General features: G+C 41.7%; 1 protein-coding gene across 5 annotated transcripts in view; it reads right to left on the reverse strand.

The window, feature by feature from the left end:
* The window catches only part of EFR3A (EFR3 homolog A), a 79730-nt gene extending 77717 nt beyond the window's left edge, over positions 1 to 2013 (reverse strand). For all 5 annotated transcript variants that reach the window (XM_083875031.1, XM_083875030.1, XM_083875033.1 and 2 more), the window contains exon 1: positions 1955 to 2013. The gene's annotated coding sequence lies outside the window, so the exon portion shown is untranslated. The remainder of the gene's footprint in view (positions 1 to 1954) is intronic.
* Between the last annotated feature and the right edge of the window lie 20616 nt (positions 2014 to 22629).

The following is a 22629-nucleotide window of genomic DNA, read 5'->3' on the forward strand; positions in this document are numbered from 1 at the left end:
TTTTGAGTCTTCAGAATGAAACTGCCAGCTGGGCTCCTGTTCATTCCTCCAACCTAAGCCCAATGAGGGCAGAAGCTTAAGCACCCCTCACAGCCAGGCAGGCATGGACTGAAAAATTAAAATTCCACTGTACATTTACTTTTTAGATCACTTAGTTCCCCACTCCTATTTCCTCTTTGAAAAATTAATCAATGCCTTTAGCTTTGCAAGTAGGCAAACAGCCAGTGCAATGCAAGATTAATAAATCACATGCTCATTCCTAAATATAGACAGTTAAGCTCCAACTACCATTCCCAGAACCCAAAAAACGCAATATAAAAGGGATTTACATTCCACAGTGTAATGCTGGGAAAGTACCTGACCTTAGTCTGAATTATTCTCTCAGGTGGAGAGGCAATGCCATGGATGGAGGTGCCTGAATTAATGACACCGCCCTGCTCTCTTACCCAGGACAGAACGGAACTACAGAAAACATAATTTGCTTTCACTTTAGGAAATTACATCTCTTCGAAATTGTTTAAAAGTTGTGTGGTAACTTTACAAGGATTACTTCCTTACAGAGTTAGGCTGGGCAGTTAAAAGTCTCTGACACCAACCAAAGCCGTTTTGAATCCATACTCTTTATAATTTAGATTTTATAATTATAAATGCAATCCCTTTTCATTATACCTGGATTGCTAAATCTGGTGAGTATTCTTACACCTCCTTTAACTTGCATGCAATATAAACATTTGTTCATTCTTTCCCACTGCACAAGTTTGCATCAGAAGGAGAGAGAAGTTACAGTCCATCACAAACCTCAAATATTTGCAATATCTAAAACAGTTGTTTAATCATTTTGTGAGGTTTTTCCCTGAATCACTAATTAATCTCACTCTAGCAGCCTTTTTTAGACAAATAATAGAATTGTTATTAAAAGGCTTTAGTTGTTATTAAACCCCATGGATAAGCCTTTAGGTCTATCAGGGTACTACAATCAAGATTCCAACTCCAAGCCACCAATTTCTCAAAGAAATTTTACCATATCTTTAAGAGCATTAACACCACGTTTTCAAGTAAGAGGTCCTGAAATTACTTAACAAAATATTTCAAATTATTTAGAATTAATTACGAATGCTTTAGGAAGTAACTACCCATAAAATCCCAAAGCCTTGGTTGTGAACTCTGGGTTTATTTTACCTACTCAGTTTGCACAGCAAACATTGATGGAGCTTTGCAAAGTGTAACACCTGGACCAGTAAACTGGATTTTGATTCGGCAATTAAAACTCTGGTTTGAAGTTATAGGCTTTCCCACAAGTCCTACAACAGCACAGAGACAACCCACGCCACTTTTCTTCCTTGTATCTCGGCTCAAAGGACTACGGGAGAACTCTCTAGATGTATCCAAAAAGACACGTCGTACTATTATTTTCAGTAACAGAATTTGTGAACCCGCACCTCGATTATCTAAAGCATGGCCCCGTGATGCACAATTAACTTTAAAGACGAAGCCAAGCCGGCTGACAGTGCCGTCCTCCTATCAATCTGCATTGTGTTCGGTTAATATCTCCGTGTCTTAAGGTCCATTTGAGGAAATCGGAGGGACCTCCCAAAGCCAACAGCCCTTCCCGGTACAAATTCCCGGGGGAATCCGCTGGCTGTGGGCACAGCTCCAGTGGCAGCAGACCCGTCCGGAGGCGGAGAGCCAGGCTGCGAGCCCTCCGGCCGGGACCCAGCGCACACAGGGCCCCCCGAGCCGCGGCCGCGCTGTGTCCGGGCTGGGGCCGTGCCCTGAGCCTTCTCCTTCTCCTCCCGCCCCAGCCCGGCCGGCCGGAGCCTCCCGCCGCCCCTCCGGCCCGTCCGCCTCGCTCCCAAGCGTGGGGAAGGGGAATGAAGTGGGGGACAGCGACAAGGAGGCGACTGCCAGGGTGACCGCGAGCACCGGGAGCACTGCCCGGCTGCCCCAAACTCACCTCAGCCTCCCCTCCGGCTCTGTTTAGCAGCCGCCATCTTCGCCCGGCCCCCCCGCCCCATTGGGTTCCCCGTGGCGCAGTGCACGCCGGGAGCTGTAGTTTTATCAGGAGTCGTTCCGTGCCCCTTTCCGCCCGTCCGTTTCTGGCACACAGAGGGAACGCCGAGGGGTGGCGGCGGATGAGGAAGCGCCCCGACACGGCACAGGGAGACAGCCCCGGGGCATGGGGTCGGCTGAGCCCCGCTAGGCGCAGACCGAGCGGGCGGAGGCCGCGGAGATGGACTACAACTCCCAGAGGGCTTTGCGGCGTGGGCTCGCCGGCTGCTGGGGGCGGCGCTCCCCCTGTGCCGTGAGGGCGGGAGACGGGGCCGGGGGCCGCCGCCTCCAGGCCGGCGCTGGGCTCCTCTGTCCCGGCGCTGGGCTCCTCTCGGCCGTGGGCTGAAGGGAGGGGCAGGGGACGGCAAGTGGTGCTCGCCCCCTTCCTGAGACCGGGGAGCAAACGCACTTACACAGACCATGATGCCAAACCCTGGTGGAAATCAGTGAAACCCAAGGCAGCACAATCTCTTAGTTTGTTTTCCTTGAAACAATACTGCTAGCTTCCTAATCTGATGCCTTTGATGCCAGATTTTCCAGACAGGCAAGGGGAAATCGGAAGTCTTTCATGGAATCGTTAAAGTTGGAAAAGACCTCCCAGATCCTTGAGCCCAACCTGTAATCCAAGGCCACCTTGTCAGGCAGAGCATGGCACTGAGGCCACGTCCATCACCTCCCTGGGCACCCTTTTACAATGCTTTACCATACTTTCAGTGAAGAAATTTTTCCTAATGTCCAACCTGAACCTCTCCTGGTGCAGCTTGAGGCCATTTCCTCTTATCCTGTTGCTTTTTTGCCTGGAAAAAGTGACTGATCTCCACCTGGATGCAACCAACTTTAAGACAGTTGTCAAGAACAAGAAGGTCCCACTGCGGCCTCCCTTTCTCCAGCCTAAAAACTCTGAGCTCCTTCTGCTGCTCCTTGTCAGACTTGTGATCCAGCCCCTTCTCCAGCACTGTCGTCCTTTTCTGGATATACTACAGCACCTCAGTGTCATTTTTGTCATGAGGAGCCCCAAACTGAGCACAGGCGTTGAGGAGTGGCCCCAGCAGTGCTGAGTGTGGGGAGACAGTGAGTGCCCTCACACTATTGCTGATCCCAGCCAGAGGCCACTGACCTTCTTGGCCACCTGGGCACACACACTGGCTCATCTTCAGCTGCTGTGACCAGCACCCCCAGGGCCTTTTCACCAGATCTTTCCAGCCACTCTTCCCCAAGCCTGCAGTGCTCCATGGAGCTGTCGTGACCAACGGGCAGGACCTGCACTTTGCCTTGTTGGACCTCATGAAATTGGTCTTGGCCCATCAATCCAGCCTAAAGCCCTAAAAGCCCATTTCCTGTTGTAGTAGTTCCTTTTGAAGGAGGACATGTCAATCCATTTGACTTAATGTCTTTCACTGACTTCAGTTCTGCTTATGTTAAAAAAAACCAGTATCATTTTCTTCCATTTTTGAAACTACTTGAAGCTTTCCTTTCACCAATAGTAGAAACAGGATCAGTGTTTTACTTGCGTTCCTTGAAAAGAATCCCTAAAAATGTGAAACTGAGGAAGTGAGATGTCTACACGTCTCACAGTTTTCAGCAGCATCCAAAACATGTTAATTTGCGAAAATTGGACTGACTCTCACATGTGGGTGCAACTGAGCAAATTAAAGGAGTAAAGTGTAGTTCTTCTTACTCATTTATGTTATTTCTGAAAGACAGCTTATGGCTTTGAACTCTTGGGGCCAAACATAATGAAAGTGATAAGACAGTGAACAGTCAGCCTTCCACAGATATATGTATTGAGTCACTGCCTGCAAAGCAGAACATGTTGGCATGAGCAGCCATTTTTTTAAGGTTTCTGCCAACAACAGTCAGAATTACGTAGATCTACATTTGCCCTTTGTCCTTTAAGTACAGCTGGTGATAATAATCCTCCTCATTTTCTGAAACCGAGAAGAAAAATTTTTTTTTTTCATCAGCCAAAAATTGAAATGCATTATTATGGTCTTAACTCATGTCAGATGCAGCTTTAGTTCAAAGATCGTCCTTCTAACCATCAGCCACAGGCAGTCTGCTCTCTTTACTGAAGTGTTTCATTCCAGCTATTTCATTTATTTTTTTATCCTGCACAAGGGCAGGCTCCAACATTCTCATCATGCCATATGGTTTCAGCAGAATGCTGGCAAGAAGTGCAGTTGCTAGATCTTACTAGTTGTCTAAACAAAACAAGCAGCAAGTCAGGTTGGAGCCACTACGCACAGATATTAAATGTAACACGTAGAGTAACATCCTGATTTCTCTTAAAGAGTTTAAAAACAGTTTCAGTTGCCTGACATTATAGTTCCTGTTTCTGTGATGAATGCCCTTTATCCTCTCAGGGTTTTCAAAATGTTTTCCCCCATCTTTATTGTTTTGAACACATCTGTGTATATGGAGTAGCCTTACAAAGCTCAGATAACAGAATAAATACAGTGTTGGGATTGAGGTTTGTTTGAAAACAGCTGATATGTTTAAAGCAGGCCTCTTTTATTACATTATTACATAAACCATGTAATATTCAATAAAAGTCAATAAAGTCCTTAGCATAATTGTAGTGCTGTTGTTTAAAACAACTGTTTTCTTAATTCAGTTTCAAAACAGAGGAAACAGCTGTAGTCTATGAATATGTATGTGTTGATTTCTTTGAGCTTCCTTATGTATTACGTAATGGGTAGCAAATTTAGTTGTGAATTACAAGATTTTTTTCATTTTAGTGAGGACATCAGAAGAGTATCCAGACATCTTATTGTCCAATACCAATTTTTCATTTACTGTCAATGAAGGATGGACCTGATCCTTTGACCACATCTAGGCTGACAATCAAACTACCCAGTATGATTAAGAAAAAATTGAATTGCATACATAAAACATTGCTGCATGCCTAATTTGCTGCAGCCAAACTATCTGGTTTTACACCCTCTCATCCCAAACCCATCTAAGTGGACCGACAAGTTTTGCTTGAATATCTCCTAAATCTCCTGGAGCAACAATTTGTACACATGCTGGTCGCATATGCACAAAACTCCATGGCCCAAGTGGCCCACTTTTACAGTTCTTTGAAGAGTGATGGTCATAATTTTGGAGCAGGTCCACTGAATGGCAACAGAGGTAATTTGAGGTAGCTGGGCCTGTTCAGCCTCAGAAAGAGAAAACTGAGAGGGGACCTCATTAATGTCTGTCAGTGTGTGTAGGGAGGTGTCAGAGGATGGATCAGGCTCTGCTCAGTGGTGCCCAGCAATAGGACAAGAGGCAATGGGCAGAAACTGATGCCCAGGAAGTTCCACCTGAATATGAGGAAGAATTTACTGTGTGGGTGACTGAGCACTGGCACAGATTGCCCAGAGAGTTTGTGGAGTCTCCCTTACTGGAGATAGTCAAGAACCATCTGAATACAATCCTGTGCCATGTGCTATGGGATGACCCTGCTTAAACAGGGAAGTTGGACCAGATAACCCACTGTGGTCCCTTCCAGCCTTATCCTTTTTGTGATTCTCTGATTATTATATTAGCAGAGCTTTTAGAGCTTTCACTTGAGAAGTACCTGAAATGTGAGACAGAAACATCTTGTTCAGCAGCCAATAATAAAATGTGAATTGCATTAGTAATTTGGCAGCACCAGTTCACATTTTCTGATTGGATTACTAAGTCACCTAAGACTGCAATCAAATGTTCAGTATTTGCAGCAAGCAGCAAAAAGTACTTCAGTTTGAAATGCTCATGGAGGTTCAAACGGTAGCAGGAATTATTAGTTTAGCCTTAGATGGTCTAAGAGAATGAGCTCTTCAAGGAGTTTTAAAGAAAAAAATAAAGAAAAGTAAAAAATCCCAAATAATTTAATGTACCTCAACAACAATATAATGCAGGAATGATGGAACATTGATAATGCTTTGTAAACTTGTGTAAGAAGGACACTGTTAAGTTTAAAATGTCGCAGATAAAGAAAAAGAGATAAGGAAATGTTCAGTTCTCATTAAATGAGAAATGAGTAATGACTGGATTAGTGAACATTAATAATACAGTTGCTGAACAGTTATAATCCATTATAATACAAATTTCAGCTTTCACTAGCGGAAAAAAAAAGGAGTTTTCATAGCAATGACTCCATTGCTTGCTTAGCCACCACTAAAGAAAGCCACTCACAGGCATTTCATGAAATGAAAATGAAATGTTTTAACTATATAATAACCCACCGAATAATCATTTTTTAATATGTGTTTGTTGACATATTTTTCCAACCTTGCATTTTTATAGTTGATTCTGTTAATGGGTGGCAACTACAACATTTTATTACAATACAAATGTAGTTGGTGATAGAAGATGTTTCTACCAGCCCCACATAGTGCAAAAGTCTAATGGGGAGTAGAGGCTGACAGTGGACTGTCATGGCCTAAATGAAGTCACAGTGCCTCTAAGTACCACCATGGTGGATGTGTTGGAATTCCAATATCCGCTGGAGCCAAAGGCAGCTAAATAGTGCCACAGTTGATATCACTAATGCATTTTTCAGTCCCTCTGGCAGCAGAGTGCAGAACACAATTTACCTTCACTTGTATACCAGGAATCGACTCCCTCTTGGGAAACACAGAAGAGCCATCTGCCGTGGACTGGTCCAGACTGTACAGGAAAAGGGTGGAGCTCTGGAACACCTGCAATACATCAATGATATCATTGTGTGGGGCAATACAGCAGAAGAAATTTTTGAGAAAGAAAAAAATATAATCCAAATTCATCTGAAAGCTGCTCTTGTCATGAAACAAAGTAAGGTAAAGAGACCTGCACAAGTGTGGCAGGACTCTCCCCCCTACCACAGAACAGCTTATCTGTGATGTGACACCTGATGTGATAGATCTGGGCATTCTCCCCATCATGTGAATTTATAAAATAACTCAGGCTGGACATTTGTCCAGTTGGGAGTAATCTCTGGTGCCAGAGGTGGAATTCCCAGCTGATGATAAACATCTGGCCTTGAGAACAAGTTTGTAGGGAGATGAGCTGGAATTTCTGACTGACAGACACTTCACTTTACAGACTATAAAAGCTACAGAAAACTGTCACAAAATCAGAAGTCCTACACACACCTTGGAAACGTGTCAGGCTTTTCCCCAAAGTTTGGATGCAAACTTTGTGGTTACTTCCCTGAGAATCGAGTGAAAGGATTTTATGTGTACTCCATCATCAGTTTGGTGGTAAGCCACATTGACTCCTAATCTTTGTTATTTCTTTGTTATCTGTAATATAGGTACCTTTTTATCCTGCACTGTATTTTTTTTACCTATTCGTAGTTATTTTTGCTTTATCCTGTGTAGTAAGTATTCTGTTTAAAATCTTATATCTGTTAATCTTATGTCTATTCAATAAATAATTCATTTTATAATGGATCTAATCAGCCATTCCTAAGAACTTGCATGCAAGAGCAGTGTGGGGTGCAGGCTGCATCAAACAGAGCTATTGCCAGAAATCTGAGTCAAAGGGAGAACTCGTCTAAGCTCTGACTCCCTTCATAACAACAGGAGACTGAGTTCTTGAGAACAAGGATGGATGCAATCATGTGCCTATCGAGGTGGTTAACAAAATAGCTGCTAGGTACCCACTGGCTAACAGGAATGCAACACAAGGTTTCCTAGGCCATGTGAGGTTCTGGAGAATGCACATTCCAGGTTATAGTCACCTCATGGACCTCTTTACCAAGGGACCCAGAAGAAGAAATATTTCAAGTGAGGCCTTGAGCAACAAGAGGCTTTTGAGCAGATCAAACAGGAAACAGCTCTTGGGCCTGTATAGACAGTCCCAGCCATGCAAAATATCCTCTACACTGCAGCAGGGAAGCAGGGTGTCACCTGGAGCCTCTGGCAAAGTGTAGTAGTTTAAGAGCAAATCAGTGGGAAATCCCAAGTCAAAACTAAAATTTAATAGGAAAATTGAAATAAATGCAATAGTACAAAAACACTGACAGAGTCAGAATACAACCTGACAACCCTGTCAGTCAGGGTGTTGGTAGCAGACCAACTGAATGGTGGCTGCAGTCCTCTTGGAGTGACAGACGTGGTTCTGTTGAAGCAGTGATCCTGCAGAACGGTGTGGTCTTCCTCTGACGGTCAGAGTGGTACTGTAAAAGGGTCTCATCTTCCTCTGGGAATCCAGTGGATAAAGCTGCTTGTGGTGTTCCAATCCTCAGAATATATCCAGTTAGGAATGCTTGGTTCCTCCCCCTGGGCGGAGCATCTCACAATGGGATGATGTAATTGTATGAGTCATGCAGTGATCCTAGGAGCTGAGGTTGTCAAGGATCAGAAGCCCACTGTACTCCAGTCAGAAAGATAGATCAGCAGCCTATGAGGAGGTTCAAGTGGCCTCTGAAGTTGTTAGGACAGAAGCATCTCCTCTTGGCACCACAAGTGCCTCTGCTACACTGCGTGTTCAAAAGAAACATCTCAACACGTCACACAACCAGCACTGCATGGAGAAAGTGGGTAGCACTGACTACACAGTGAGCCCAAATGGGAAACCCAGTTTCCCAGGAATCCTAGAAGAAGTTATGGACTGGTCAGAAGCCAGAGATTTTAGAGCATTGCCTGAGAAGGTGGCTCGTGCCTAAGAAGCATCATCATGAAACAAGTTACCAGAAAATGAAAGATGCAATGCTTTATTTACAGTTGGATCCTGCCATGTGGCAGGAAAGCATAGGAGGTAGAAACCTTCTGTGTGGAGACCACCAAAATCCAATGAGTTGTGGAGGCTGCTGGAGGGGAAGGTGAGTCAAGACAATTTGCAGAGGTGAAAGCCATCCAACTAGCCCTGAACGAGAAAAATGGCTTGTAGTCTACACTGACTCTGGGATGGTGGCTAATGCCCATGGGGGTGGCTGCAGCAATGGAAGAAGAGCAATTGGCAATGCAGGGGTCATCCCATCTGGGCTGCTGCATTATGGCAGGGTAGAAAACATGACTCTAAAGGTACATCATGTAGATGCCATGTGCCCAAAAGTCGTGCCACTGAGGAACACCAAAGCAATGAACAGATAGCTAAGGCTGCCAAAATTGGAATAGCTCAGGTGGATGTACACTGGGAGCAAAAGAGTGAGCTGTTTATAGCCCGATGGGCCCATGAAGGATCAGGACATCTAAGAAGGGATTCCACATAAAGGGCTCATGATCAAAGGGTGGACCTGGCCACAGAAGCCATCACACTAATTTTTTAGTAATGTGAAGCATGTGCTGCAATCAAGCCAGCCATGCAAGAGAAATCTCTTTGGAACAGCGGGCGGTAGGTGGGTTTCTGATATGGTGAGGCCTGGCAAATTGACTGCATTGGGCCACTGCCACAAACACACCAATGTAAGAGGTACATCCTCATTGTGGTAGAGGAAGCAACTGGCTGGCTGGAAACATACCCAGTAAACCATGCCACTGCTCAAAACACCATCTTAGACCTTAAGAGACACATTTTGTGGTGACATGGTACCCCAGAGAGAGCTGAGTCAGAAAATGGGACTCACTTTTGAAATAACCTTATCAACTCTTGGGCAAAGAAACATGGCATTGAGTAGATGTATCATATCCTGTATCATCCACAAGCCAGTGGAAAAATTGAGAGGTATAACGGGCTGCTGAAAACCATGTTAGAAGCATTGGGTAATGGGGCATGGAAGCACCAGGATGCAAATTTATCAGAAGCCACTAGGCTGGTCAACACTGCTAACCACGCTGGTCCTGCCCAGCCTAAACCCTTACACACTGTGGGGAGGGGATAAGGCCCCTGTACTACACGTAGGGAAGGGGTTAGAGAAGTTGGTATGAATTTCTCCTCCCATGAGAAAAGGCAGATCCATTCATGGGATTGTGGGTCTACTTAATGGGGTACAGAAGGATGGGGCGACCCAGTGTATAACTCAAGGGACTTAATCTTTGGGAGAAAATAATCTCTGGTGTAAATTTTAAGTTGTAGGAATTACAGCAGCAGGAATGACGTGAACTGATGAGAATGGATATTGTGAGGAACAAGGAGAATGAAATGATGACCTGAGCCAGACTGCTGTTGGTGCCCAATGATCAAGTGTGCTGCTTCTCCTGTCCTGACCACCCATCCTGATGAAATGGAGCTCAAGCCCCATCTGGAGGGGTGAAGGAAGCCCATAAAATGGCAAAATAATATTTATCTGTGAAAGGATGGTGGATAGAAGTTAATTAAAATCTGTGTTGGTTATGGAGAGGGTTTAGGGACATACTTTAAGTTGTATATGTGGGTAAAAAAGGATTCCAATAATGAGAAATAAATAGAATGGAGCATTTGGAAGGTATATAAATTATGTGGTATTTGAGTATGACTCAAATGATATTGAATAAGGGATGGATACTGTATTGGGTCTGACTGAGGTAGAGTTCATTTTTCCTTAGCAGCCCTCACAGTGCTGTGCTTTGCATTGGCAGCTGGAGGGGTGTTGATATAACACAGTGGTGTTTTGGCTACTGCTGAGCAGTGCTGGCACAGCATCTAGGCTGTCTCTAACATTCCTCCCCTGCTCCCCTGTCCAGGGTCTGGGAGTGGGTAAGATTCTGGGATGGGACACAAGCAGGCCAGCTGACCCAAATTATCCAGAGGGATATTCCATACCATCTGACATCACCTCAGATATAAAAGCTAAGTGAGGGAGGAGGAATGGAGAGCATTTGTTATTTAACAATGTTTGCCTTCCAGAGCAACCATTCCATGTGTTGAAGCCCTCCTTCCCGGGAAGAGGCTGAACACTGATCACCAATGGGAGGTAGAGATCAATTTTTATTTCCCTTTGCTCCTGCACTCACCGACCCTAAACTCCCTTATCTCAACCTAACAGTTGTTTTCCATCTTATTTCTCTCTCCCCTGTCCTACTGGGAAGTGATAGAGCAGCTTGGTGAGCACCTGGCATCCAGCCAAGGTCAACCCATTACAGCATTGTTAAACTGCAGAGATAAAATCTCCAGGGCCTGTGTTAGGACTTTCACTCTGTCATTGTTAATTTGTCAGGAGCCCTGGTGGATGCAAACTGACGATATTAACCAGCCGTGAAAAGCAAAACAGAGAGTTCGTGCCAATTGCACACCCCAGACCATCCAGTAGTTCCTGGTTCATATCAGGTTTTTTTTTTTTCCCCAGTCTCAAGTGAGAGTTCTCAGTGACAGCTCTGCTCACTGGAATGACAGCTGCCAGAGGGACAGCAAAAATAGATTGGAATGATTGCGTTTTTTAGAAATTCCCAGGAAGTGCTGAGCAGCCACTGACAGAAAAGTCTTGCAGATGTCTCAGAGCAAAAATCTTAAAATTGCAGCCCAAATCCCTGCATACCTTTCAAAACCATGGCCATATATACTTTGAGAGTTAATTCCACATCATATCAGTATTACAGAATCCTCAAGAAAGTAAGAAGGGTTCTCATATGACATATATCTACACATATATGTATTTGGTAACAAATAATAACTTATGGTTCACAGAGGTTTTATTCTTAAGTCATTAATTGCCTTAACGATGCTTTGCAACAAAATTATTCAGAGGAAAAGTTCTTATTCCATTGGATTACATATTTTTGATCCTTTCTGTCATCAGAAGTGTCTATATAATTATGATTTTTCTGGCAGATTGAAGCAATCTTGAGAGATTTTATTTTCAGAATAGGCAGTGTTTCTATAAGTAAATGGGGTTATAATACCATATTTGAGTGAGGTCTGTGTGATTAAAATTTAACTTGTCCAACTGAGGGCAGAAGGAGAATGAAATACAGAGCTTTCACCAAAGGAGTGGATGGCAATGGCATGCCTCAAACATTCCATGTGAAACTCAGATTTTCTGAAATTTTATCTGTAAGGAGAGCTAGTCACATGCACAGGTGGTCACACTGCAGTATTTCATGCACCAAAATCAGTAACTTTGTATTAGTCAAGTTCCCACCCTGTTCTACTGAGCTGCTGATGTACCTTGGCATATTCTGTGGATCTTCACTTGAAGTGCTCTCTTCCCTTTGCTGTAAAATAGGAAAATATTTTCAAAAAATTTTTATTACATTTACATATTTACATATATTTTGTAATATTTACATATTACAAAAATTTTTTATAACATTCAAAAATAGAATCTAATTATTCTCTTCCATTTTCAGTCTTGGCTAGATTATAATTTTTTGGGGGGAACAAATTAAAACCCACTAGAAAAGAATGAGTGTGCTCCAAGAATCTTTGCTTTTGCTGCAAAAACTATTTATTCTGTGTCATTTTAAGTACTGACAACAAATAATGCACATTATATCCCATGACTTTTTTTTTTTTTCCTTTTTCTTGGTTTTTAAGGCTTTTACAATCACATTGACCAGTCTTTAATAAATTAGGGAATAATAGGCCAATTTTAGCCACATTAGACAATGATAGAAGTCTCACAGGTAAAATGGTCCTAGAGGTTTTGTGAAAACCTGTAAAATGGTAGGCAAAAGTGAACTGAATTCATGACCTCACTGAGAAAAAAAAAAAAAAAAAAAGCTTCACATGAACTCAGTATTTTATTGTGGTTTTTGGCCTGGCTGTGCTGTGCCTAAGAGCTACAGACACAACCAGCAGCAGACATATATAACAGATATAACACCAAGCTGGGCTTCTTTCTTCCCAGATGGCAGTGAGTGAACATGGGGGGTGACTACTAAAATAACATGGAATGAGATCATGATGAAAATAAGAGAAGAATTTGAATTATCACACTGCAGGTACAGGTGTGTAAACCCACACAAAATCAAGATTTACTGGTTCCAGTGCTCACAGAAAAAACCCCAAAAATCTTCCTAACACATTTTGGATAGAGATTTGTCACATCTATAAAAATAACCAAATAAGTTTCTAAACGGCCTGTGGATGACAGCCTCCACTGAGTAAAAAAAGACCTAATTTCCTATCACAGTGGGCCAGATTCTCAGCCTGTGTGAACTGGCAGGATTAATATAAAGTTAATTGAGTTGTGCTGACCGAATGCCAATTTGCCCACTGGTTTAGGATGTTAAAAATACTTCCTAGGAAATACATAAAATTAAAAAAAAAGTTAGACAGGAATAAGTCTTGGGAAAATGGAGATAAAATTATGCTAGTGAAGTAAAATCTTGACTATTTTAAGAGTATCAAAACTAAGTAGGATATTCACCCTTTTCTATCCCAAGCCATTTCTCAGGTTTCCTTACCCTGTGTCAGGAAATAGGGTGTGTTTGGAGGGAAGACCTGGGCTGGGGCAGAAGCCAGAAGCACAAGGAGGAGACTGGGACTGTGCAGCAGGGTCAGTGATGCCAGGAAACACAGAGTGGCACTGGAGAAGCAGAACCTGGGAACTCCTCTTGGTTGAAATGCACAATCTGTGCTCACTACAGCATTCTCCCTCCTGTGCTAGGAACAAGCACAGGAATCCCACTGTCCCACTCCTGATACCTCATGTTTGTAGGAATTGCTGGTTAATTTGAAATACCAGGGTTAAGGATAGCTAACAAATGTCTTGGGTCAACTCACGTAATTTCATATATTTAAAAAAATAAATTCCCTCCTGTTCCAACTGCAGATAAGCCCAGAAGATTTTTTTCAGCTGTATTATAATGTTGAACCCACTCTGTCTTTTTAGATAAATTTTGAAATAATGCAATGTGGAGCAAAATCTGCAGGAGATTTTGTTTTGAAAATACAGTGTAGATGTAAATTTTTTTTCTACTTTTTTGCAGTAATTTTTATTTGGCACGTACATCAGATTTGCATTTTCCTGCAAAGTTACAATGTGGGCAATAGAGAAATAAGTCACAAGCTCTATTTAAGAAATGCCAGGAGGTGGCGTGTGCCTACCTAATTTCCTCCCTCAGACTCAAGCACAGTTTTGCACTGCACATATCTATCAAATATATGCATTTGCTTCCACTTGGACTTCTGCCGCATTTTAGGTACATAGCAATTACTGTTTACCAAAAGAGAAACTCTTCTCTAATTTGTTTGCTCATTGCTGTTCAGTGTGTGCCCCAGTGGAGCATTTGTTACCTCTGCAGATTTTGCTTTTGTAACTTAATTTCCTGGTGGACTTTTGCCTTAGGGCTCATCAATACTTATTTCCTCACTAAATGTACATGCTAATTTGCTTTTTACTGCACCTTTTTGAGATGAGTAGATAAGACACCTTTACCTCATTTGAATTGAGGCACAGGCAGATTAAGTTTTGGGACATAAAGTTTGTAATGCAGAAAACTTGGGTTTTTCTGTCTGGAATTTTGTCCAGATGGGCAATTGTAACTGCTCTACCAAGTGGGCCCTTTCAGAAAAGCAATCCCTGTCAATACCTATCCACTGATTTCCAGTGCCTCCAGAAGTTTCCCCTCTAGTTCTGTCTCCTAGATCTAAGGTTCGCTTTGTTTTTTAATCCCTCTGCACCACCATGAGTGGAGAGGAGTGGGTGTTGTTGGGTTTTTTTCCTTGAAAATTTTGCAAAATTGTAAGCACTGACCAAGGACAAGAAAGGGTTTTTGTGTTACAGGAGACCCATAGTTCAGGGTAACTAAGGAAGAGGAGAGTAGGTGGAGGCAGAGCCTCAAAGCCTTCCAGGGTCATACTGGCATCACTCAGCATTCCTCGCCAAAGCCCACCAGAAAAAAAAAAAAAAAAAAAAAAAAAACCCCAAACAAACAAACAAATAAAACACACCCAAAAGCAGGGAAATTCCCCTACATGCCTCACAGCCCATTGGTCTTCTTAGCCCCTTTATGAATTTCTCATGTTTCTTTTCAGGCATCCCCTCCTTTCCTCTTCCCTGCTTCCTGCCCACATTGCCACTGCATTCAGGCTGAATTTTGGCTAGAGAACTGAAATACTGATTAAAAGACATAAAAAAGTATTTCCCAATCCTCTCCTCTCCTTTCCCCTCCCCTCCCCTCCCCTCCCCTCCCCTCCCCTTCTCTTCCCTTTTTCATGTATTTAGCTATATGAATATGCCAAGTTCATAAATAGAAAACTGTGGTAAAGGTGTTGCTTTACCCAGTTTGTGTTGGATGCAGCAGCCTGGGATGAGGTCATGGCCTTACATGACACCTGTGACTGCCAAATCTGGGACTGGTTTCAGCTCTGCTCTCAGGTGTGCCAGCTGGTCCTGCACGTTTGCAACCTGATTCTGTGAGCCATATGTCCTTCATTAAGGGTTCACATTAGGTGCTACCATGAAGACAAAACTCCTCAGGGCCCAAACTGATCAAAAAGCTGGCAGCCAGGAAGGCCAGCATTCCCACAGCTAGGTTACTGCTGTCTGTAAAATAGCCTGGTGCTGTCCGTTATTCACATGCTTTTTCTTTAAGCACTGGAATTTATTAATTTTGCCCAGAGCGATCTAGAACTTGCTCAGTCAAATGTCATATCGTGCTGTGTATATCTGAGTTCTCTGAGGCTTATTCCTGCTCTCTGGGAACAAATTCATCTGACGTTCTCAAGCTGATTGAGATGCCCAATGAAAGAGTGAAGGACTGAGCATGTATTTAAATACAATGGAATCTGACTGAAAAACCCAAACCACACAAAAAATCTAAAGAGGACATAGTTATAAAATAGTTTTATTGGTGTTCCTGAACTCTAAAACCACTTCAAGAAATGCTGTTCAGAAAATCACTGACAGGGTTGCTTTCTGACATCACTTTGCCTGACAGAAGGAAATTTGGTGAAGTAAGCAAGATTTGTATACATATGAACAGACAAAATTTAGCTCTGAGTTGTTCATCTGCTGTGACTGTGGCAGAAAATATTATTTGACCACATTCTGTTCTTTATCTTGGTATGGTTTTGACAGAAGAGAGATGACATTTATCCTGTATTTAACACATTTCAGGAAATTCTTTAAAGTTTTAAATAGAAAAATATCTATAGCCCTTTCAAACCAATCCTGCCTCTGTGAATAGGTAATTACTGAGATTAAACAAGTGTCTCTAAATTGCTTATATATTCCAATTGCTTCTATTTTCTGCTGGCTTTATGATTTGCCTTCTAAAGAAAGCATGAAAGAGATATTTGCTTTGCTTTTGAAATAGCCTGCAGAAGATATGATTTTCATTTCAGGAATAGCAACAATTTGTTGTTTCTGAGGAATAAAAACTTTATTTTGCCATCTTGAACTGGTTTTCTCTTCAAAGTTTTTGAAGCAAGAGAGCTTGTATGTATTTTTAATCTTCTAAATTGAAAATCTCATAGTATTGAAAAAAATAAAAGCAGCAAACAAAAAATTCTAGTTGAGATAAAATAATATGACTCTTTTCTCCAAGAAAAGTGTCATTGATTAAAGAAATTGCTGATACTCAATCCTAGTTCTCAACACTTGCAGGAATAATAGCAGTTAAGTTTTTTAGTCCTTTAGATTGTACTGTTGGAAATGTTCTGTCCTTAATCTAAGATTGTAAATATGAATAAACCATGATCCTGCTGGCAGATATTTCTTTGACTTTAGCAGAACAATGATTACATTCACAAGTCTTTACAGCCCAAACATGAACAGGAATAAGCACAAACCTTACGTTTGCTTATTTCTGTTCCTGAATTTTACTGAATTCTAATTACTGAATTTGCCAAGGAGAAACTGTTGTGAATATTTTCTTTCTTTCTTTCTTTTATGAGCCACAAATAAACATAAAAAATACTGCACAGTATTTGTAGTACTTGTGCCTAAATTTTGGGTAGTATATTTCATATACCTGAATATATAAATTTTATGTACCTGTGCCTGAAGGTAACTTAAACAAAGGATGAGGCAAGACTATTTGCAAGAGCATGTAGTGACAGGATGAGGAGAAATGGGTTCAAATTGAGGGGGAGTAGGTTTAGATTAGATATGAGGAAAAGGGTCTTTAGTGTAAGGGTGGTGAGGCACTGAAACAGATTGTCCAGAGAAATGGCCCATCCCTGGAAGTGTCCAAGGCCAGGCTGGATAGTGCTTCAAGCAGCCTGGTCTGGTGGAAGGTGTCCCTGCCCATGGCAAGGGTTGGAACAGGATGATCTTCAAGGTCCCTTCCAACCCAAGCCATTCTATGGTTCTATGAGAATGCCTTTTGTCTAAAGAAGCTGGACAGATTTTACAAATGTAGACTCTGCAAGAATCTCTTCCCTAGCGCTTTGTCTTCCAAACATTTGTCAGGTGTCTTGCCCATGATAATAGTAATTTAAACTGTAAATGGCTCAGTGACTAAAAGGCAGTTGCATCACGCTCTTTAAGTATCTGAATGTTTTGTTTAGAAGTTATGCTTGTGTTTCTGTGTGGAGACCAGAAAATGGTGAATAGCTCTTTGCTTCCTTTACAGGCTATTGTTCAGAACCTGTTGATATATGGAGAGGAAAGAAAATAGGTGTCGCCATTGGAAGCACCATTCTTTGTCACATATTTTTTTTTTTTCTTTTTGAAGTATATACTTTAATCCCTAAGCAATGTTTTGAATCTTCAGAAGAACATAATGAAGTAAACTAAATATCTGTTTTTATCTTAAAGGACTCCTAAAAGCACTATATCCTGTTGTAACTATAGCAATACCGTGTAGACTTTTTACTTTTAATTTATGGAAGGATTATGGAAGGACAACTGGTAACTCTAATAGCAGTCATTTCTTTCCTCCCACTAACATTGTTTTATTGTTCAGATAAGTGAATAGAACCAACTGACAAAAATTGTGCGTATTTTAGTGCATATTGTATTTTTACTCTGGTGTGCAGTGGTTTGTATGCATCACTAAAATATGTGGTTCAAAGACATAATATACTTTAACACCAGGAATATTACGTGGCAAAAATTTTTGAAGACAAGTGTAGGTCATCTGGAGCTAAAAGGTTCCTTTTCAGGATTTGTTAAAATTTTTTGTTATGTTACAGACAGGCCTGTTTACCACATAATCACTTGCTTGGTGATAGTGCACAATATCGTCCAAGTGAGATGCATCTGATTTTTCAGTTGTTAGCCTTTTATTAACATTTATCAAATCTTCAGGACTTCAAAATCGTTCTGAAGGCAGATCTGTCAGATTTATCTCTTTCCCTCCCTCATTCCTTCCCTCCTTCCCTTTTCTATGATGGCATTCACTCTGCAGTTGGAAAGTAATTCCATCATGTGTTGCATTAGTATGACTAATCTTAGATGACAGTACTATATCCTCATGGTTTTTGAAAACAGAAAAGCTGATTTCACAAGGAATAAAGCTTGACAAAATGAAAGTTCTGCCTTACAGTTATCTGGTCTTTCATGTTATGTTTAATGGATCTTGTTATCTATATTCTAGGGTAAAAGAGGAACATTGCTCATAGGAAATGTTTCTCACTTAGATCTAACCTAAAATTTGCTTTGCTTGTAACATGGAAATAATTATTAGAAATCAATTATTTAAAATAAACCAAAACTATCAAGATGTATATTGGAGAGTAACCCACAGCTACAACCAAAACATACTGCTCCCTGGTATTACTGTCAGCCACTTCAGTCATTTCCTGACCACTTTCAAATATCTTGCAACTACAAATACACTTACAAATAAATCCAACCGGGTTTAGCCTATACAGGCATAAGATAAAATGTTTGCTTGTCACTGCTCATAGTTGATGTGTGTCACCCACCAGATGTATTAGCAGAATTTGCAGTCTAATCCATCTTCAGTATGATTTACCCTGGCAATTCTATTATCTCCAAGTGCAGGAGCTCATTTAGGATAGTGTCCAAATAATTCATTTGAATGTTTGATCTGACTTCTGTCAGGGAATCTAAACATGTTCTGGTCCCAAACAAATGGCCTGTGGTCTCAGGCATCATCCTACAGCTGCAGTGTTGCTCTTTTTGTATTTTAAAAAGCTACAGACAACAGGCCTTGGTTTACAACTTGTGCTTGTGCACTCAATTCTTAAATGAAAGCTGAGTGAAACATATTTTTATTGCATTAGCAATAACATTTTAATGACAATAATAAAAGCAAACTGTACTTTTTTTTTCCTGGTATTGTATAAAATGCAAAAGATTAACATCTTCTCCTACTACTTTTAGACAGATATTGGTCATTAATTGCAAACTTCTGATGCAATTACTCAGTTACTTTCATGTTGCCTCTACTTATTATTGGCTCAGAAGGTACTTCAATATCCCTGTACTTTTTTACTCTTTCAAAGGGTGGATGGAAAGCATTGCTGTCACATAATCAAAGCCTTTCTGATGGGAAGGCTTTATCTCCCTATTCGACCTTTTTTAAAGGAATATTTTTGCATAAGCCCCTCTTCCCTCCCAGCTGCAGTGCTATAGAAGCCATGTGCTGTAAGAGACTTAGTATTTCCTACCTCATCAGTTCCATTCCACAGAGAAGTGGTCCATAAAATTACAGCTTTCCACTTGGCTGACAGCACGCTATCATTTTGCTCCCTGTCATGGAGCAAAACTTCATAAAGTGAAAGGAGGAATAAAAATAAATGAAAGAACAGGGTTTTTTTGTCCAGGGACTCTATGTAGTGACAAGAAGCAACTTTGCTTACAAGTCAGAAGAATCATGGAATCACAGAATGGTTTGGGTTAGATTGGACCTTAAGGATCATCTTGTTCCAGCACCCCATCATTAGAGTTTTTGAATTTGAAGCAAGTTGAAGTTGAAAAGAAAACCTCAACAGTTGTTTGGCATTTATCCTTGACTTCAACCTAAGGAACTGAAGGACTCCAGCAACCTTTCATCTTCAGTCCCTTAGGCTTGTGTTAGGGAGTTCTATAATGGCTGTTCAAAGCAGATGGAAATGGTTGGGGTTTGTGATTCCCTCCCATGGCATTCTCCCATAACATTCATTAGAAATGTATTGTTGTGATTACCTGTCCAACCTGAAGAGTATTTTCCCACAGCTCTTTATGTATTTGAAATTCTTGACAGATAACCATTTTGATCAGCAGAGCTTGAAAAGGTCCTTCCTTTAATTCTGAGAATAGATTACCATTATACCATTAATTAAACTGTAGCTGGGTGAAGCTATGGCAGGGACAAGGTAGGGGACAAGATGTGAGGTAAAGGTTGGGGAAGAACTTGAGGACTAGGAATAATTTCTCTCTGCTGCTCCCTGAATGTTACCTCAGGCATAGCATTTCCTCCCAGCTATGTCTTCAGCTGTGATGGCTGTCTGGAGAGGTGACCTACTTACATTCCCATCCCATGCCTGGCTGAGGAATAACACCCAACAGGTCAGGAAATTGCTACAAGAAATGAATATCTTAGCTGAACACTCACGCTGTTTAGGTGATGGGGTGGTAGATTTTGTGTGGTGAGAAAAGAATTGAGGGCAGTAACTAATGTCACCCAGGCTGCTCTACTGTGACTTTGAATTCAAAATGACAAGCAGTTCAAAAAGGCCACCCATTACAGCTTTCCCCTTAAGGTGTGAAGTCTCCTTAAATTTCAAGCTAATTCAGCATACTATGGGATGTGCTAACAAATCCTGTATTATAGACTTCTATGTTTATAAAATGAATTGTTTTGGATGCTTTGTTACACCTGCAGAAGTGAATGGAGCATATTGATGATAAAAGGTAGACAATTCCTCATCTGTAACACACTGACTCACCCTTTGGTGTTACGCTGAGTGTTAGAGCACTTCAGATTATTCTGATAACTTCTGTCTCTGGACGGAGTCCAAGAAAGATGGAGCTGGGCTGAGAGAAACATAAAAGATGAAGGGAACGTCAGTACCATTCTTTAATCACCCACTTCTACTGATCCTACAAAAGCCTGGTTTTAGCCTCATCAGCAGCTCTCAGGCACCAGGGAGGCTAAAGACCATTCTCCATGGTACTTCTTGCACCCTTCAGGGACTGCTGTCTGTAAGAGAAGGGGCCAGACAGGAGACAGGACACTGTGCCTGCAAGCTGTGGGGTACATTTAGAACTGGGAGATCAAAAGCAGGAAAAGTCACCAGGCTTCAAATATTTGCATTTCACAGAATAAATCCCCAGTGTTTTGCCCACAAGGAAGAACTGATATTTCAGGAATATCTAAGGGATAACAGTAGCCCTCTTCCAGGCATAGATTCTGCCTTTGCTAGGGCTGACCCAGTTATTTTCCTTCTTTAGTGAGACAGGATCTCACTGGAATAGCAACATGTCTCAGTTCATACACAACATCCCTTGCCATTGCTAAGATTTGGAATATAATCTAGTTATAAATACAGCTATTAATTTCAGGATCTCTAGGGATATGCTGAGACACTGATGCCTAGTTCCTGCATTACTCTATGATGTATTTTACACAGTCAGATTGCAGAAACATTTTTATACATTCTGTAGGTTAGATTATTAAATGTATTTGCTGGAAATAAACTTTATATCAGAACATTTTGCCACAAATTTACTCTTCCCTTAAACTTGTTGATTGGCAAAAAAATAGAGTTTGTATAAAGTACTCTTGTCATAAATAAACATGTTCTCCGTGAGCGGAGACTCAGGACTTTGCCCCTTCCCTTCTATGTTCTTAGAGACATCAGTTCCTAGTTTCCCCATATTTGGGGCAGGACCAGTAATTGCAACATCATATATAAAGGACATTCTCTTCCACTAATACAAGGAACTTTGTACCAGAGAAAGATATTCTGTTAATATTGCAAATTGGCCATCCTCCTCCCTGCTATCTTCGCTGTTGTGGTGCATGTAGTCAGTGATCCAAGCACTGAAAATATATTAAGCAAAATGTGTTTGTTTTCCTACTTCTTCCAAACCATGAGGCTGGCCTAACTATCATCAGATTTAAGCAATAATAGCAAGAATTAGATTTTTCATGTTTCCTTCGGATATCTGAGGCTTATTTTTACACCTATGTCTTATTTCAAGCTTTTATTCATGGCAAGCAGAGACAGCTTCTTATGTGGAACTTTATTTCTAAAATCCAGTAGTCAGGGCTTTGTCAGATAAGTAAAATTATAGAATCACAGAATGGTTTGGGTTGGAAGGGAACCTTGAAGATCATCTGCTTCCAGCTCCACTGCTGTGGGTAGGGGACGCCTCGCACTAGACCAGGTTGTTCAATCTGCTGTCCAGCCTGGCCTTGAATTCTTCCGGAGATGGAACAGCTGCAACTTTCTTTGGGCAACCTGTTCTGGTCTCACTATCCACTAAGTAAATATTTTCTTCCTAATATCCAATCTAAACCTACTTTCTTTCAGTTTGAACCTATTCCCCCTTGTCTTCTCTCTACATTCTCTTGTAAATAGTCTCTGCCCATCTTTCTTGTATGGTCCCTTGGGGTACTGGAAGCGCACAATTAGATCACCCCTAAGCCTTCTCTTTTCCAGATTGAAAAATCCCAATTCTCTCAGCCTTTCCTCATAGGAGAGGTGCTCCAGCCCTCTGATTAACTTGGTGGCCTCCTCTGGACTCACTCCCACAGGCTGAAATCCTCCCTGTGCTGGGGTCCCCAGAGTTGGGCACAGCATTGCAGGTGGGGTCTCAGCAGAGCAGAGCAGAGCAGAGCAGAGCAGAGCAGAGCAGAGCAGAGCAGAGGGGCAGAATTCCCTCCCTCACCTGCTGTCCATGGTGCTCTGGATACATCCCACGAT

The sequence above is a fragment of the Zosterops lateralis genome (assembly GCF_965231275.1).
Source record: "Zosterops lateralis genome assembly, chromosome: 1".
NCBI classification, from domain to species: Eukaryota; Metazoa; Chordata; class Aves; order Passeriformes; family Zosteropidae; genus Zosterops; species Zosterops lateralis.